Source organism: Cavia porcellus, unplaced genomic scaffold (genome assembly GCF_034190915.1).
Source record: "Cavia porcellus strain 051 isolate PalLab524CR breed Dunkin Hartley unplaced genomic scaffold, mCavPor4.1 scaffold_9, whole genome shotgun sequence".
Taxonomy (NCBI): domain Eukaryota; kingdom Metazoa; phylum Chordata; class Mammalia; order Rodentia; family Caviidae; genus Cavia; species Cavia porcellus.
In genome coordinates, this window is record NW_026947492.1 from 23,965,865 (window position 1) to 23,983,356 (window position 17,492).

The 17,492-nt window shown below is 42.0% G+C and overlaps 1 protein-coding gene across 3 annotated transcripts in view; it reads right to left on the reverse strand.

Annotated features, from left to right (window-relative positions):
- The window catches only part of Prdm10 (PR/SET domain 10), a 91,734-nt gene that overhangs the window by 72,345 nt on the left and 1,897 nt on the right, over positions 1-17,492 (reverse strand). The gene's annotated exons all lie outside the window — the stretch shown is intronic.

Here is a 17,492-nt window from a genome sequence, read left to right on the forward strand (position 1 = left end):
TGTTTATAGCAGCATAACTCACAACTGCTAAATCTTAAAAATAGCCTATCCATCAACAGACAAACTGTGATACTCAGATGCAATGGGGTACCACTCAGCCATAAATAATATGTAAGAAAATGTCCCTTGACACCATAACACTAAGTGAGATAAATCAGATACAGAAGGTAAATATAACATGACTTCTCTCATATGACAAACCCAAAGTATAAACATTTTAAAGAACAAAATAAAAGATAGATGATAGGACATAGGAAGGTAGACCTTTTGCAGATGGGAAGAAATTTAAGGGAAGGAAGAAAAAGGGAGGGAAAGAAGTGGAGGTAAAAAGAACAAAGGTGTGATATGTATGTGCACCAAGTCCCCACAATGACTGTTTTCATTATATATCACACACATGTAATAATTTTTTAAATGAAAAATAAATTTAAAAATTCAATTAAAAATAATAAAGTTGAATCTTTTATTATATATGAAGTTTAACTTAAAATGGGTTGGCACCTAAATAGAAGAGTAAGACTGAAAAATAAAAAGAAACAAACCCACTTTCCCGCTCTGACACGAAGACCTGCAGAGCCGCCTCCCCAGGCCCACCTGCCGTTGTCACTGGACTCAGCCTCTCCTGGACATTCAGACCCTCCTTAAAGTCCTCCCCCACCCCGTTTCCCTGCCATCTTGGAGGTCTCCTTCACGCCCTCATCAGCAGTCACAAGCTCCAAAGGTTGCAGTTCTGCTGTTTGTGTATCTTCCTTGCACAGCTCCATCCCTCCCTGGTGTCCTTGGCAGCAACTGTCTCCATGTGGAGCCTGTGGCCGCCACTGTCAATGCCTCCCTCCTCCGCCTCATTCACATCTGATAGTCCACATTATTTCCTCAGAGGCCTTGCTAATCGTCCTCTCTCACTCAACCCTCCAGTAACACCTGCAGTTACCATCTAGGATGAGGGGGTTGGGGGCTGGGTACATATACAGCTCAGTGGTAGGGTCTATGCTTAGCTTCAGAACCGCCTGGAGCTTAATCTCCAACTCCACACCGAGAAAAGAACAAAGAGAAAGAAATGGATGGAGAAAGAGATGTGCCTCAGTGGTAAAGTAGTACTTAGCATGCCCCAGGCCCTGGGGTGGGTTGTGCTCTATCTAAATGCAGTGTCTCTCTTTCCCATGGGACCAACACAGCAGGAGCCCACCGCCTGACAAGTATCTGCAGCACCCAGAGCAGAGCCACGCCTGGTGCAGGGGGCTGCTCATAAACACTCCCGAGTGAGCTCAGTGTGGTCTACTGTCTTAGGAGGGTAATGTAACACCAAACGAAAACTCCCAGGATAAATTCTCATAAATTAAAACTGCATTGCTATTAAACATGATGGCGTACAACTGCTATCACACTGAAGAAGCTGTATGTATACAGATACGGTACCGATGTTTATGAGTGAACTTTAATGAGGTGGAAAGAAAAGCCACTTGAGGGGAAAAAGAAAATTACAGATGACCTTATCTAGCACTGTAACCCAGCCAGTCAGACTATCCGGAGGGAGCCTGCTCACAGCAACAGTAGCTGTGTTTGTACCCAGAACTTGTGGCTCCCTGGATACACGAAGTCAAAATCAGTCCCTGCAAACTCAGAGTCACTGAAAGCTAAATATAGTACTAACATGAAGCTCTTGATAAACATATTAACACATAATAAGGTACACATCTTTTTCAGTTCAATATTGGAAACGGAATCCAGGGCCTTCACTCTGAGCTACATTCCCAGTCCTTTTATTCCATTTTTAGTTTTTTTTTTTTTTTTCCGGGTTATTCCATTTTTGAGACAAGCTCTTGCTAAATGACTGAGGCCAGGCTTGAACTTGCAATCCTCCTGCCTCCGCCTCCCAGAGAAAGTGCTGGGATGACAAGTGCACTCCCCCACACCGAGACAAAGTGCATACCCTGAAGTGTAATGATAGAGTTTCTGAATATTTCTTTCCATGGCCACACTTTGTTTCCATCCCCTCTGCACACAGATGCTGCCTCCCAGGATCATCATCGGGTTCTGGGTGGCTTGGCACAGCCCACATCAGGGTAGCTCCCCAACCCAGAAAGCGTCAACTACCAGGACGCTAGGAGAACTGCTGAATTCACCCCAAATATGCGCTGCGGGGGAGCTGCCGGGTAAGTTCCTAAATCATTCCCAATCATTCCTGGCACCGGGTTGCTGACCAACTCTCTCCTCCCCGCGTCGAGGGTGGCAAGCACCGGGCTCCAGCCAGGCAGCAGGGGCCTGGCGGTTATTTCACTGCTTACAGTGCAGCCCCCTCCTCCATAAAGTGCATGAGGAAATAAGGCAGAGCTGGGAGTAACTGAAACCAGGGCTCAGTGTGTGGCTCAGTGGCAGTGCACAGGCTTAGCCTGTGTAATGCCCTGGGTTCATTCAATCCTCAGCAATAAATAAAACCAATTCATCAACTTAACTAAGTTGACTATGCAAATGAAGAACTATGGAAAATGCTTACTGCCGCATCTGACACACTGGGAATACCGATGTTCACCGTGGTGCTCAATGTGGTCACTGACATAATTACTAAGACACCCAAACAACCCAGGTCCTTTGGGGGTTAAAAGCAACGAAGACCACCGTGAGAAAATAAATACTTCCTAACTTTCTTGTTTGTCTTGGATAGGCAGAGTATACTGGAAATGCGAGCCATACAAATATGGATTGTAAACACTCCACGGATAGTAAAGATCTAGAAGAAAATTACAGCACGTTGTAGCCTCAGAAAAAGTACTGAATGCTGGGCCAGCGAGCGTAGCTCAGTGGGAGACTGCTCGCCAGCAGTTGTTCTGTTGTTTCAAGGTGCCGGACACTGGGGCCTGGGGTGTGGGGGTGCAGGCACAACCTTGCCTGCCCCCACATGGAGCCTCGTCCCCGCCATAGGAGAGCCCCCGCCATAGGAGAGCCGAGAAACTTGGCCCACAGCACACACAGCCTAGGGTGCGCCAGGAGAGCTGCGGGACTGCCACAGACTTCGGAGCCCGGAGCCCTGCGCCGGTCGCCCTCCCACAGCCTCCAGCACCTAGTCCCCACCACGCCCCACCCTGGCCCACCCGGCTGGGGCACCACAAGACTCGTGTCCAGGGGCACAGTTCTGCTCCAGAAGTGCAGTGTCACCCTGCCGCTGAATCCGGGTGAGAGGCAGCCGTGGAAGGCTGGCTTGGAGAGGACAGAACCAGACAGAGCTCTCCGGGGATCCCCTAGGCAGCTCGAGCTTTGGCGGGGTAGACCACAGGGCCCCAGATCCACTTAGGAGGGGTGGATCTGAGACGGTGGTCCGCCCAAGCTCCTGCACTGCAGCCCACCTCCAGCAGACATGAGTGGGAGTTTTCCTAACCGAGTGGCCTAAGTCTGGGTAACGGTGGCTCACGAGTGGTTCTCAGGGTTTGCCGGGGTCCAGTTCAGGGTCAGTGATGCCACTGTTATCACTGACTTTGCTACAATATCCAAGGTGACATCATGGGTGCTGTCATAGGTTTCTTGTATCCCAATATCCGGACTGTCTCGGAGTCACAAAAAATAATGAAGCTCACTGGTGGACTAGAAAACTGCAAATCCCAGCACAGAAAACAGATACACAAACAAGCATGAGAAACAAGGCAACAAAACACCTCCCAAAATTCCCAACTCCCCCAAGGTGAATCCAGGGTGCACCAAAGGAGAGGAAATCATAAGCCACACAGCAGAAATATCTGAAAGGGCACCCATGGAGGGAAAAAAACAGTTCAATAAGGGTGTATGGATCAATTCGGCAATTCCTTTAAAATTAGCCACTGAATAGTTTATTCCAGCATCACTCAGGCAGTAAGCTTGTTTACATATGACTAGCCCCATCATCTACTCCTGATTCCTGTATGGAATAAACCTGATAAAACTGTCATTTTATATTTCCTATTGTATCATCTTAAAAAATTAACGGAAAATATGCAATTTTTGGTCACCCTGTATTTATATATTTGGACTGGTAAGTAGTTAAAAATGGAAATTCCACTTGCCCCAGCTACACCTTTTCCAGTCATCTTCCCAGAAGAGTGAGAGGAGCACAGGCATGTGTATATTTATAGGAGCACAATATATAGCAGCCAGATCTTGGGAACAGCATTCATGGTCATCAACAGACAAGCAGATAAAGAAAATGTGGTCTGGGGCTGGGGATTTAGCTCAGTGGCTTAAGTGCCTGCCTGGCAAGTGCGAGGTCATGAGTTCAATCCCCGGCACACACGAAAAAAGAGAAAATGTAGTATTTATATGCCGTAGAGTACTACTCTGTCATAGAGATAAACTTCAGGCATTCATAAGCAAATGGATGCAACTTGAGAAATAATGTGAAGTGAAATAAGTCAGACATGTAAGCTTAAATATACCATGGTTTCTGTTATATGACAAACTGAAACTATATATATAATCCAAATATAAGATAAATAGGAAGTGGGGCTGGGGATTTAGCTCAGCGGCATAAGCGCCTGCCTTGAAAGCAGGCAGTCGTGAGTTCGATCCCTGGTACCGATAAAAAATGAAAAAGACAAAAAAAAAAAAAAAAAAAAAAAAAGATAAATAGGAAGTATGGAGAAGTTTAACTCTCCAAGTTGTTCTGTTGTTTCAAAAATATTTTAAAATAAATGCTAATTTAATTTATACTTTTTCTGCTGTAAATTAAAATGAAAGTTTTATCCTTTAATTTGTGTTTCACCTTTATAAGAATCTTTTTTGTCTATGACTTATTCTCTGGGCAATATGGCCATTCTTTTTAAGATCATGATACACAGTGTATTAATCATTGTTGTTCTCTCACTATTTTGTTTTAAAATTTTGCTTTATTTTTTCCATATTAGTAAGAGTGCTTTTTATATTTTCTTTTTAAATATTTACTTGAATTATACTGAAATAAAAAATTTTTGGATAGCTGAATATAGGTTTTGTGGCCTGAATTTCAGCATATATTTATCTTTATCTTGTATTATTCAGAGTACCAAACATAACACTCCAGAATATATACCTTTTATACCATGTCAACAGATACACAGAATTACCTCTGTTAGCACCACTATGGGTTTGTGTAGTACTATGTATTGAACCCCAGGCCTTCACACTGAGTTACATTTCCCAGCTCTCATTTAAAGTTCTGAAACAGGTTCTTGCTAAATCACTAAGTTGCCCAGAATGGGCTCAAATTTGTAATCCTGCTGCCTCAGCCATCAGTGCTGGGTATAACCCCAATATTTTATTATGCCTTTTTTGTAGTATATTTTCATTGTCTCAATTTCATTCAAAAATTCTGCTATCACTACAGATAATAACATCTGGTGGTGAAGATACCCAGAAACTGAAGTCCTCATACACTTCTGGTGAGAATATAAACTGCTACAGTCCTTTTGGAAACAGTCTGGCAATTCCTCAAAACGCAACACAGAGTTAAAGTGACCCAGGGATTCCTCATTAAGTTACAGTAAACCTAAGAGCATGGATAGAGGTCCCCAAAATACTTGGACATGAATATTCATAGCAGTATTATGAGAGCTAAAACCTGGAAGTAATCCATATAGTCATCAACTAATGATGGATACATAAAATGTGGTCTGTCTGTATAATGTAATATATGGCCACACAAAGGAATAAAGAACTAGGCTTGCTACAACAGGGAGGGACCCTGAAAGCATTATGCTAAGTGAAAGCAGCTGGCCACAGAGCATTAGTCCTGAATGACTCCATTTATTGGAAATATGCAAAATAGGGAAGCCAATAAAGACAGAACACAGAGTAGGGGTGGGCTAGAATCTGAGAGCAGACGGAGACTGTTCCTTTGGGGGTTACAAAAATGTTCTAAAACTGATGATAGAAATCACAGTTGCACAACTGAAGTCACTGAATTGTAAACTTTAAGTGAATTGCATCATATATGAACTATATCTCAATAAAGCTATCTTTTTTTTTTCTCTCTTTTTTGCAGTTCTAGAACTAAAGCCAGGGTGTGTGCACGCTAAGCAAGTGCTCCACTGAGCTACACCTTCAATTCAAATTTTCTGTTAAAAAAAAAAAAATTAAGCAGGGTGGGATAGCACAGGCCTATAATTGTAGCACTTAGAGGCTGAGGCAGGGGGATCATGGCAAGTTTGAGGCCAGCCTGGGTTACACAGCAAGGCCCTGGCTCAAAAACAAAAAGATTAAAAAGATGGAAATTTAAATCTATGAATCTATGCCAACTTTCCTGGGGTTTTGTTTGTTTGTTTGAGTCAGGGTCTCAATATGTAGTTGCCCAGGCTGACCTCAAACCTACAGTGAGCTGGCATTAAATCTACACAAATTTCCTTTTTCTTTTTGTTTTCTTTTCTTCCTTTCATTTTTTTTTTTTAAGACCGGGTCTCACTATGTGTCCAGACTGGCCTTGAATTTGCTGAACTGCATAGGCTGATTTCCAACTCATGGCAATCCTCCTGCCTCAGCCTGGCAAGTGCTGGGATTACAGTGCTGTGCCCAGTCAATTTTCTTGGAAACAATTTGGCTAAAAATATCAAGAACTGTTACATACACATGTACACACACATGTACACGCACACACACGTGCACACATACAGTGTATGATATTTGCACTGGAGTAAAACATGACGATATTTCTAATGAAAGTTTCTTGAGAAAGTTACAGGACAAAATAAATCAGGGGCATGCTTAGGATCTAGTAACTCTGAGAGAGAAAAACTCAAAGGGGAGTTAAATCGAGCCTATAAAAGGCCAAAAGTGAAAAAATGAAGAATTTAAACGTCACTCAGCTGGTCTGCCAAAGTTTATGAGCCAGTTTTACCAGAATCAAGCAGGGAGTCAAGTGAAAGACAAATTCCCACATTGCACTCCTGAACATTTTGAAGCAGTCAATTGCTTCAAAATGGTAGGAAGAAAGCACAAAAATGTCTGTTCACAAGCCTCCTCGGGCAATCCGGTGCCAGCTAGATCTAACTCCTGCACAGCAAGGACAGAAAAGCATCTACCATGGCAGTGGCACATTTTGAAAAATCATTTTTGAAGCAATATGAGGGACTGAGGCCATGACCTGCTTTTGGTAACCAAAGGGCAAAGATTACAGCCCGGTGGGCGTGGTGGTACACACCCCTAATCCCAGCACTCTGGGAAGCTGAGGCCCCAGATCAAAAGTTCAGGCCCAGCCTGGGCAATTCAGCCAGACTCAGTCTTAAAAAAATAAAAAGTTCAGGATGTAGTTCTGTGTGAAGGCCCTATGTTCAATCTCCAGGAATAAAATAAAAATAAGAGCACCGGTCTGAATTCTTACTCCAATTTAGTGGCCCTCAAACTTTTAAGGGCCAAAGTTACCATCAATAAAAGAAAAAAAAAAAAACTTTTTTTATTGCAAGCACAATCTTCCCCAAGAATTGCTACACCTTTCTCAAGAACTCACAGGTTTCCTAATACTTTGTGCGGTCTTTTAGGATTCGGAACCGGCTGCGATAAACATGCGCGGTCTTCCTCTCCGCGCAGAGGCCCGGCCGTCCTCCCCACCTGCACGGTAGACCTGTGCACAGATCTGAGAGAAGCTTAGCATGTGCACGCGGGCTCACGCGGGACGCCTGCGGACTGCAGGGCTGCAAAGGGCTCATAGAGTCAAGCAAGGCACCTGGGTTTCCCCGCGGACAGTACATTTACAAGGTTCCGAAGGCGGGCTCCCTGCATTCATTCATCAGATGGGGACAGGCAGGACACAGCCCATCCGCCGCTGCCTGTGCACAGAGTGCTACAGGCGCGTGTATCAAGGTCTTTTGCTAAAGCAGCTCTGCAGTTCCTAAGCAGCAGCCCTTCGGGTTCATCTTCTGTGACCTGAAAAGCCTTCCTTGCAGGTGGTTCTTTGGCTATGACTCGGCAAATCCCAGCCCAGGCTCTAGATAAAACCCTGCACCATGTAAAACGAGGCTGTTCCCTCAATAAATTCCAGCTTTTGAAATGTTTTCACTGAAGAAAAATATGATGACTTACAGGAAAATTGCTCTAGAGCACGACTTTCCTAATTTAACACTGTATTTGTGATAGGAGTGAAAACAGTGTAATTACTTGCTCACTCTGCCTCGATACCTGAAAAAGTCTTTTATTCAGGGAAACAGGACGGTAACTCTAAGCAAGAATGAGCAAATTAACACTAGTTTGCAGTCATTCCCTTTACAGCCAGCTCACACCCCAGCAAACAGTTTAATGTGGCCTCACCTGACTTCATTTTCAAATCATCATTTTCAAATCAGCACTCCTCATCCTCAATCCCTTCTTAACAAAGACAAACGTGAAACACAAAATAGTTGCTTTTGTTTCTTTTTAAGTATTTTATTAACCAGATGGTAAACCTGGAGTGATCTCAGGTAGATGACACATTAAGACTGTTACAGTCTCCATGAAAACTATTAAGACTTAAAATCTAAACCAGATGCAGAGGCACGTGCCTGTAATTCCAGTACAGTCCTAAACAAAGGCTGAGGCAGGAAGATAGCAACTTCAAGTCCTACCTGGGCAACTCAGCCAGACCTGTTTAAAAATAAAAAGGACTGGGGATCTAACTCAGTGGTAGTGTCCCAAACTCAACCCTCAGTACTACAAAAAACAAAACAACAACAACAAAAATCACCTATCATCTACCAAATATTAACCTTCTCCATCTTAATAAAAATACTGTAGTAGATAGGTCAGCAATCTCTGGTCTAGTACTTACACTTCTACCAGCCAGGATATTTCTTTCTTTCTTTTGGTCTTTTTCCTTTTTATCGGTACCAGGGATCAAACTCACGACTGCCTGCTTGCAAGGCAGGCGCTTATGCCGCTGAGCTAAGTCCCCAGCCCCAGCCAGGATATTTCTTAAAGTGATTTTTCAGTAAGTAACAATAGAAAAATAATGGATCTGAAAGCAAGGAAGATTTTATTATCTTGACAACTGAAATAATAGCATTAGTCCTACCTAACTCATGGGCCACACTTAACATAAAGTAGGATATTTGTTATAATGTAATTGTACTGCATATGTTAATTAAATGTTAAATTTAAACCATGGCTGCCATATGCTAAGTATTAGATCATAAAGACAAATATCCAGAACATTTTTATTTTCATTATTAAGCAATTGATCTGAGAATAAATATCTCTTGACTATAGGCATAAGTTCTTATTTACCCAATGTATTTTACCAGAAAATGTATTTCAGCTTCACAATGAATTTTAAAACTGTGTGGTTGGTATTTTTCCCCCATAGACAGAATAGAGGTGTTCAGATTAAGAAATGTTGCCATAACTATTCACAAACAATCCACTGGATTGGTTCCCTCAGGTGGATTTGCAAAGGAACTGAAGGAATTAAATAAAATCACAAAAGTAGAGTCCTGACAGATGCAGCTCTTTATTTTAAAAATCAGCATAATCACAGTCCAGCTGATTCCAAATGCATGCAGTGTAATTCAAACTTATATAAGTAAACAACTAGTGAAATAATAATTACAGCTATTGCCATTTACAGAGCACCTCTTGGGTGGGTAGTAGGCACTGTGGGATGTCCTTTAAATGCTGGCTTTCAAAGATTCCTTACCACAACCAGGCAAGGCTGCTATGTGCAAGCACATGGCATTAAGCAACACGTAATTCCAGGTCCCTGCTACTGCTAGCCTGGCCCTCTTTCCCACTGTTAAGACTGTGTTCCTCCTGAGCATGGACGTGCTGCTGTGTCCCTGCTGTCCCCCGGGTGATGCAATCAGGAGGCTGGACCTCACTCAGGGGAGCTAGCTGGAGGAGGCTGTAATTCACTAACCCACAAACAGATTGAATTGAGCAAATCACTCAATAGCCAGAGAGCTGACTAACTGCAAAGCGATGGGGATTTACCACTGTAAAAGCTCAAGTAATTTTTTTAAAAGCAGTATTTGTTAAATGTCTACTTTGTATATAGCAATAATTTAGCAACTAAAGAACATATTACAGTTTAATAAAGTATTCAGCAGAAGGAAAATATAAGTTATTCACCACTGTTCTAAAGAGCTACCTGTGTATATAGAATGTAGTAGCCCTCAGGTGTTAATTAATTCATATCATGAAAATAAACTCAGAATGTTTTTTCTAGGTCTCTCATGTGTATGCATGTGTCTAATGGTGCAAACGCTGGGCATCAGAGTACAAATATTCTTTACTTTCTGGTTAATGCTGAATTGTTCCCATAAAAACGCTTACCAACGGGGCAGGGAATTTAGCTCAGCGGCATAAGCACCTGCCTTGCAAGCAGGCAGTCGTGAGTTCGATCCCTGGTACCGATAAAAAGGAAAAAGACAATAAAAAAAAAAAATCGCTTACCGACCATGTACACCAGTCTCTACTGCTAGACACAGGGTACGCACCCGAAATTAGGTATTCAGGAAGCTGAAACACGAGGATTACAGGTTCAAGGACAGCCTAGAGAAATTAGGGAGTCCCTGTCTTAAAAAATAAAAAGAGAGGCAGGAGTATAGCTCAGTGGCATGGCACCTGCCTGACAACTGTGAGGTCCTGAGTTTGATTCCTGGTTCCAAAAAATAAAAAATAAAAAGGCCTGGAGATGTAGCTCAGTGCCAAAACATCCCTGGGTTCGATCCCAGTACCAGAAAAAGTTGTGGTGAAAACCAGAAGAGGGGGTCCTGGGGAAGGGGACTCCTTGGAGAGGAACTATGGGGCCCCAGCCACTTCTCAGTCTCACTTCCGCTAGGAGCGGGGCGGTTTTGCTCCAAACCTTGCTGCCTCACCGCAGCCAAAACCAATCAGTTAGGGACCAAAGTCTCCAAAACCCCAAGCCAAAACAAACTTTTCCTTTTTGTAAGTTGCTTTTCTCAGGTGTTTGTAAAAGAAAGCTGACTACCATACCCAGAACTTGCATTAAGCATATATGAACATGAATATAAACTTGCTTTTTTAAAAAAAAGTTTTCTTTTCGGAAGTGGGGAGGCTGGGTCTCACTTAGTTATTTAGGTTGGCCTTAAACTTGAAATCCTCCTGCTTCAGCATCCCAGAGTGAAAGTACAGCTATGTGCCACCATGCCTGGCCAAATTTCTTAAATTTTTTGAATGAATGGGTACATGTACCCATTCAATTCTTGTATTGAGGAGTACAATTCTTGTATTGAGGAGACTGAGGCAAGAGGCCTATAAATTCAAGGCCAGTAAATTCCAGGCAAGGTGATACTATACACCAGACCCTTTCTTTAAAAACAAAAAAGTTTTCAAATGAGCCAAACACAATTACAGGGAGGCTGAAGCAGGAAGATGGAGAGTTGGAAGGATGTCTGGGGAATTTAGCAACAACTTTAAATGAAACAAAGCTCACCAATGTGCAAGGGCTGTTATAAGATATTCTAGTTGTACAGGAATTGTTTTGTAGTTCAACAGTTTAAGGTATTTGAGAGACCATGCAGGTCACACTAACAAGAATCCTAAACACTTTGTTCACAGGCCCTAATATCTATCAAGTATCATTTAATTTTTTAATTTTAAAGAGAATAAAACCATGCAAAATAAAACAGAACAAAGCCAAGAAAAAGTATAAATGACACAGGACTTCAAAACAATAGGAAATCAACAATGGTTACCATAATGCCTCTTGTCTTCAAAATAGCTGCAGATACCTTCAGACATAGTAGAAATCAAACAAAACAGGACAGACTAGAACCAATAAAAACAAAACAATGAATGTAATAAAGGGCTTCAAAACAAGACAATAGTAAATCCAAAATGGCTACCATAATACATCTTGTTATCTTTGAAATAGTTGCCCATGCCATGGGATATAATAAAACCCAACCTCAAAAAACAATGAAAATGAATCAAGTATCACTTAAAGTCCAGAGCCTGGCATGCTAGGGCTACAGCACTTTCAAAGCATTCTCAAGGCCCTGGGCTCAATCCCTAGCACCACAAAAAAGAACGAAAAAAATCTGTTTTCAAAATTCACAGGTTGAGGGGCGGGGGATTTAGCTCAGCGGCATAAGCACGTGCCTTGCAAGCAGGCGGTCGTGAGTTTGATTCCCGGTACCAATAAAAATGAAAAAGACAAAAAAAAAAAAAAAAAAAAATTCACAGGTTGAGTTCATAGCTCCATGGTGGAGACTTGAGTAGCACGCATGTGGTCCTGGGTGTAATGCTCAGCACCACCAATCCCTGTCCCTATTGGTCGCCTCCCAGCTTTTGTCCAATTCATTCAACCTCTGTCTCTCTGGAAAACTGAACACTGTTCTGTGAAAGTCACACGTTAGGAGCTAAGTGTAAACAGACACTTTGGAAAAGACACTTAAAAAATTAAGCTGTAATTAGTCAAAGGAGTTTTAAATGCTCTCCTATCAGACATTTTATTATGGATGCCTATATCATAGTTTGTGACAACACTGAAAATATCTTCCAATAAATTGCTTTGAAATCTTCAAGGAATGCTAAAACATGGAGGGATTTCCTTTTAAACATATGGAGTTTGGGGGCTTGGGTGTGTTGATACGGGCCTATTATCCCAGCACTAGGAAGGCTGAGGCAGGAGAATTAACCATCAAGTTTGAGGCCAGGCTGGGCTACAAAGTGCATTTGAGGCCAACCTGAACTGCACAGCGAAACTTGGTCTCAAAAAGAAAAATATTTTTGCCTGCACCATATGATGGCTTCCTCCATGTTGGGATGCAGAAAATACCCTCACCAGAGCCAGCACCTTACTCCTGCACATGGTGGGTGGATGGGGAATCTGGCTATGCAGCCCAGTGGGCTCTTGCAGCCATCCTCCTGTCTTGCGCTTCTTTGCTTTTGAATCATGAATTAAACAAATTTCTATTCCTTTTTTCCCTCCCCAGTACTGGAGATTCAACTTGCAGACCCTTTTATATATTTTTTTTTTTGACCCCTTTATATTGAGACAGGGTCTCATTATGTTGCCCGGTTTGGCCTCAAATATGTCTGTGTCCAAAGGAGATGGGATTAGATGCATGTACCAAAATGCCCAGCTAATTCTATTCTTTATAGACTTTTTAAAAAAACTTAGAAAAACATAAAAAGTAAACCTTTCTGCATGTCTTCTTAATTATGTTTTCTTCTTTAGTCCTCAGAACATTTTAGAGTCCGGTCAGCACAAGGCGTACTTTTGCACTGCATTCTACTGGAGGGCTAAACAATGTGTGACTCCTGAGGCTTCACAGTTTGCGAAGCAAGAGAAAAAGCACAAATAACAGTAGTAATGCAGCACAATTCAAAGTAAAGCACTTGCTAACTATTATCACAAGCAGTGCAACAATCCCAGGGGCCTTCAGAGAGAAAGAACAGCTCTCCAATGCAACGGTCAACACTCGTGGTTTCTGCTCGCTCTAGCACGCCCACTGGCAGCCTGGCCCTTGTTCCTGTACAACTTGTGAGTGGAGCTGGGTGCTGTGGGGCACACTTGCTCTGCAGGCACTCAGGGAGGCTGAGGCAGGACTGTAAGTTCAAGGTGACTCAGTGACTTACCAAGAGAGACTGTCTCAAAAACATTTTGTAAAGGAGGTGCTGAGCATAAAGATCAGTACAAAGGTCTAGTCTCCAGTAACACACACACACACACACACACACACACACACACACACACACACTTTTGACATTGTAAAACGATTGAAAGGCTTCAAAGACTATTTCATGACACATAAAAGGTGTATGAACTCCAACTTCAAAATAAAGTTTTATTGGATCACACCAATGCTTCCTAGGAAAAAAAAGGGAGCTACACTGAACAAAAATTGTATCATCCAAACAGAGCTGGAAAAAAAAAACATTTACTGTTGTCCTTCACAAAAAGGCCAGTGCCTTTACTGGCGAGGTGGCGCATGCCTGTAATCCCAGTACTTGGGAGGCTGAGGCAGGCGGATTACTGTGAGTTCAGGTCCAGCCTGGGCTACAAAGTGTGTTCAAGGCCAGCCTGAACTATGTAATGAGATCCTGTCTCAAAAAAAAAAAAAAAAAAAAAGAGAGAAGAAGAAAAGAAAAGAAACATTTCCTAAACCTGTGAAAAATGAGAAATTCTAAAAACCAATGGGAACCTGAGAAACAGCTAAGTGCTAAGAGCACATGCTTAGCATTCTCCAGAGCCTGGGTACGATCCACAGGGGGGCAAAGATAATCAGTGAACATAAATACTGCAGTTTCTCTGGTGCAAGAAACTGAAAGTGTAAATAAGGACAGAAGTGGGTAACAGACATTATAAAATAGGAGGAAAATGTTCAAATGGAAAGGGGAACTAGGGAGAAAGGAGGGGGAAAGGAAGAAAGGGAAAAGAAAAAAATGAGAAAAGAACAAATGAAACAAACCTTTGGAAATGAGGGAAAAATGGGTTGAAGAGCAGGCAGAGAAATGGGAGAAAAAAAAGAATCAAGTTATATCATGTACAGGTACAAATTCCCTATGATGTACACCTAAAATGTACCGATAAACTTAACTAATAAAAGAAAGTCAGTGACTATCTTTTTGAAAATTCAGCTCATCAGGCCTAGCTCAACTTTTTTTCTGATAGATGATGTGCTCACAGATGTCATTTTAAATCAAATGATTAGTTAATATCTTAATCTAGTCAGGTATGTGGCAGGGGTTTTAAGATTGCTTTAGGAGTATGTGGGAGCTATCATAAGCACCAGACCAATCAGATGTGGCTGTATATTACCAGAATCTATTAAAGGAAACTACAGAAACCAAGAGAGTAAATACGCTGTGTCTGCTACCTGGCATACCCTGCTTGTATCAGACCAAACTGAGCTGTCCAACAGCAATATGAAAGCCGCGTAATTTTAAATGTTCTAGTAACCATGTCATAAAAAATTAGGAACATCTGAAATCTCAGTACTTTATTTAACCCAGTCTACTTCACATATTATTTCAGCAGGTATTCAGTATTTAGGAATCGAGATATGCTAATTTTTTCATATAAAATCTCAAAATCTGATCCATCAATGTAACATTACACAGCACTGGCACATTTCAGGTGTCACCGCCAGTACACCTCAGAGAGGGTGCCGCAGGTTTCAGCAGGACAGACAGGTCGGGAAGATGAAGGACACAGGTTAGAAAAGGAACTTACTTAGCTCCTGAATTCTAACATTTAAAATACTAAAAGTGAAAAATAAGAATCTAATCTGGCATGAGTTTTTACCTGGGTTATACTTGGGGTTCTTTTCCTAGAGGACAGGAAAGTGAGACAGGGTCTTGCTATGCAGTCTGCGCTGGCCTCTAACTTGTAGTCCTCCTGCCTCAGCCTGTTCAGTGCTGGGATTGTAAGTACGTACCATCCACACCTGGTTTTGGGTTTTTTGGTTTGTTTTTTGTTTTATTTTGTTCTGTTTGTCTCTTTGAGACACGGTTTTGCTATGACTGGCCTTGAACTTACTTTGCTAGTCCAGGGTGCCCTTGAACTCACAGCAATCCTCCTGCCTCAGCCTTCCAAGTGCTGGAATTACAGGTGTGCACTACCGTGCCCGGTGTTGAGGTTTTTAAAGTACCGTGCAGTAATGTGCATTTTTACTAATCTTGCTGTAACTGTCATGTGGGATTATCCACATCCTCCCTTTTCACTCTCCACGCATTTATACATTTCCTCACAAACCTCCATTTCCTAAACTATTTCAAAATTATGCCAAGTACTCTCTACAAACTGAACAAACTTAGAAATCTATACATGCCTAAAAAATGGGAAGATACTTAGAGATTTTGAAAGTGGACTGAGGGGCTGGGGATTTAGCTCAGTGGCATAAGCGCCTGCCTTGCAAGCAGGCAGTCGTGAGTTCAATCTCTGGTACCAATAAAAAGGAAAAAGACAAAAAAAAAAAAAAAAAAAAAAAAGAAAGTGCACTGTAAATGTACAGTGAGGTGACCATGTCACAGGATGTGTGGGAAGTGCCCTGGAGACAAGCCAGTCCAGAATGATCCCCGAGAGGTGAGAATCCTGAAACACAGCGACCAGATCCCCTTCAGTCACTTAACTAGTGAGTCAACCAAACCATGTCACTAGTTTAACACCAGAATGTGGGAAAATGTGTCTTTCTTGTGGAACAAAACAATGAAAAGCCCCCATGAACCCTCCCACCCCTGCCTGGTGAGCCAGAGAAGATACCCATAGGAGGACCAATTTGCAAGGTTTGGTAGCTACAAATTTTTTTTTCCTTTTTTTTTTTTTTCTTGACTCAGGATTGGGGCATACACTAAGCAAGTGCTCCCCACTGAGCTACACGCCAGCCCCAAAATTCCCTTTCACTGACTGCAATAACCAAATTCTCTTTGCTAATCTGTTTAAGCACCTACCAAAATATCTGGGATTTGGCTCAAGTTTTTGTTTTGCTTGTGAGATGGGAGCTTCACTATGATGCCCCATGCAGTCTTGGACTGAAGGGCTCAAGTGATCCTCCCGCTTCAGCTTCCTGAGTAGCTGAGGCCACACCTGGCTCAGTACCTGTGATAAATCTAAAAACTAAACTGTGTAAACGGCTGGACTGAGTGTCTGTGTACTTCAGGGTGGAGTTGGAAGACTATTTTAGTGCAATAGGTCAAAGTACATCAGTTTAAAAACAAACTCTAGCTAAACAAACTCTGTAAGGACAGAAATTTTTTCCAAATCATTTTTACCAGATGCAATCATGCAGTTACATTTACCAGTGCTCAAAATACAAACTTGAGAAAACCAAACTACAGCTCCGTTTTGTTTTGTTTTTTTCTGAAACAGGATCTCACTATGTAGTCCACGCTGTCCCCAAACTCCACACTATAGTATTGCCTCAGCCTCCTAACTGCTGGGATCACTGGTAGGCACCACCACACCTAGGTCAGCCCAGTAATTCTTAGCCCTTTGATCAATTCTGCTTGTTATTCAGAAACCCATCCTTCTCGATTAGGGTGCTTTCAAGAAAAATGAATCAAAATATTACACTTTAGTTCAAGGGATTTCATGATGCACCCTTTAAATTAAGGGAAGAAACTATTTAAAAAAAAAAAAACAGCAAATCATCAGCCAGGTCTTTACACAGCTTTCCACATCAAAGTAAAACACACTAAACTGCACGATGCTAATTGCATACAAACATTTTACCTGCTCACACAAATATCTGAAACACCAAAATATCAGCAAGGATTGTTTCTGGTAAATTACACGTTCAGGCTTTGTACTTTTCACACTGCCTACATTTTCCACACAAACCACAAATTATCGTTAATTAGGAGAAGAAAATCTCAGGCAAGTGGAAATTGAGGCAGTGCCAAGTTGGGGATTATATTGGATTAACATTCCATAATCCTTAAGTAAAAACCTTTCAAGGCCCTTGAAGAGGCCTGATTATCACACGCTCACCCACTCTTCAGATGTCTGATATGCAATACTCAGTGCGATAGGGGGAAGAACACTATAAAACATTTTTTTAAAAAAGCAAACTTCTCTGGCAAAACAGCAATGTAGTGCCCCTGAAAAGTAACATACCAAAGTG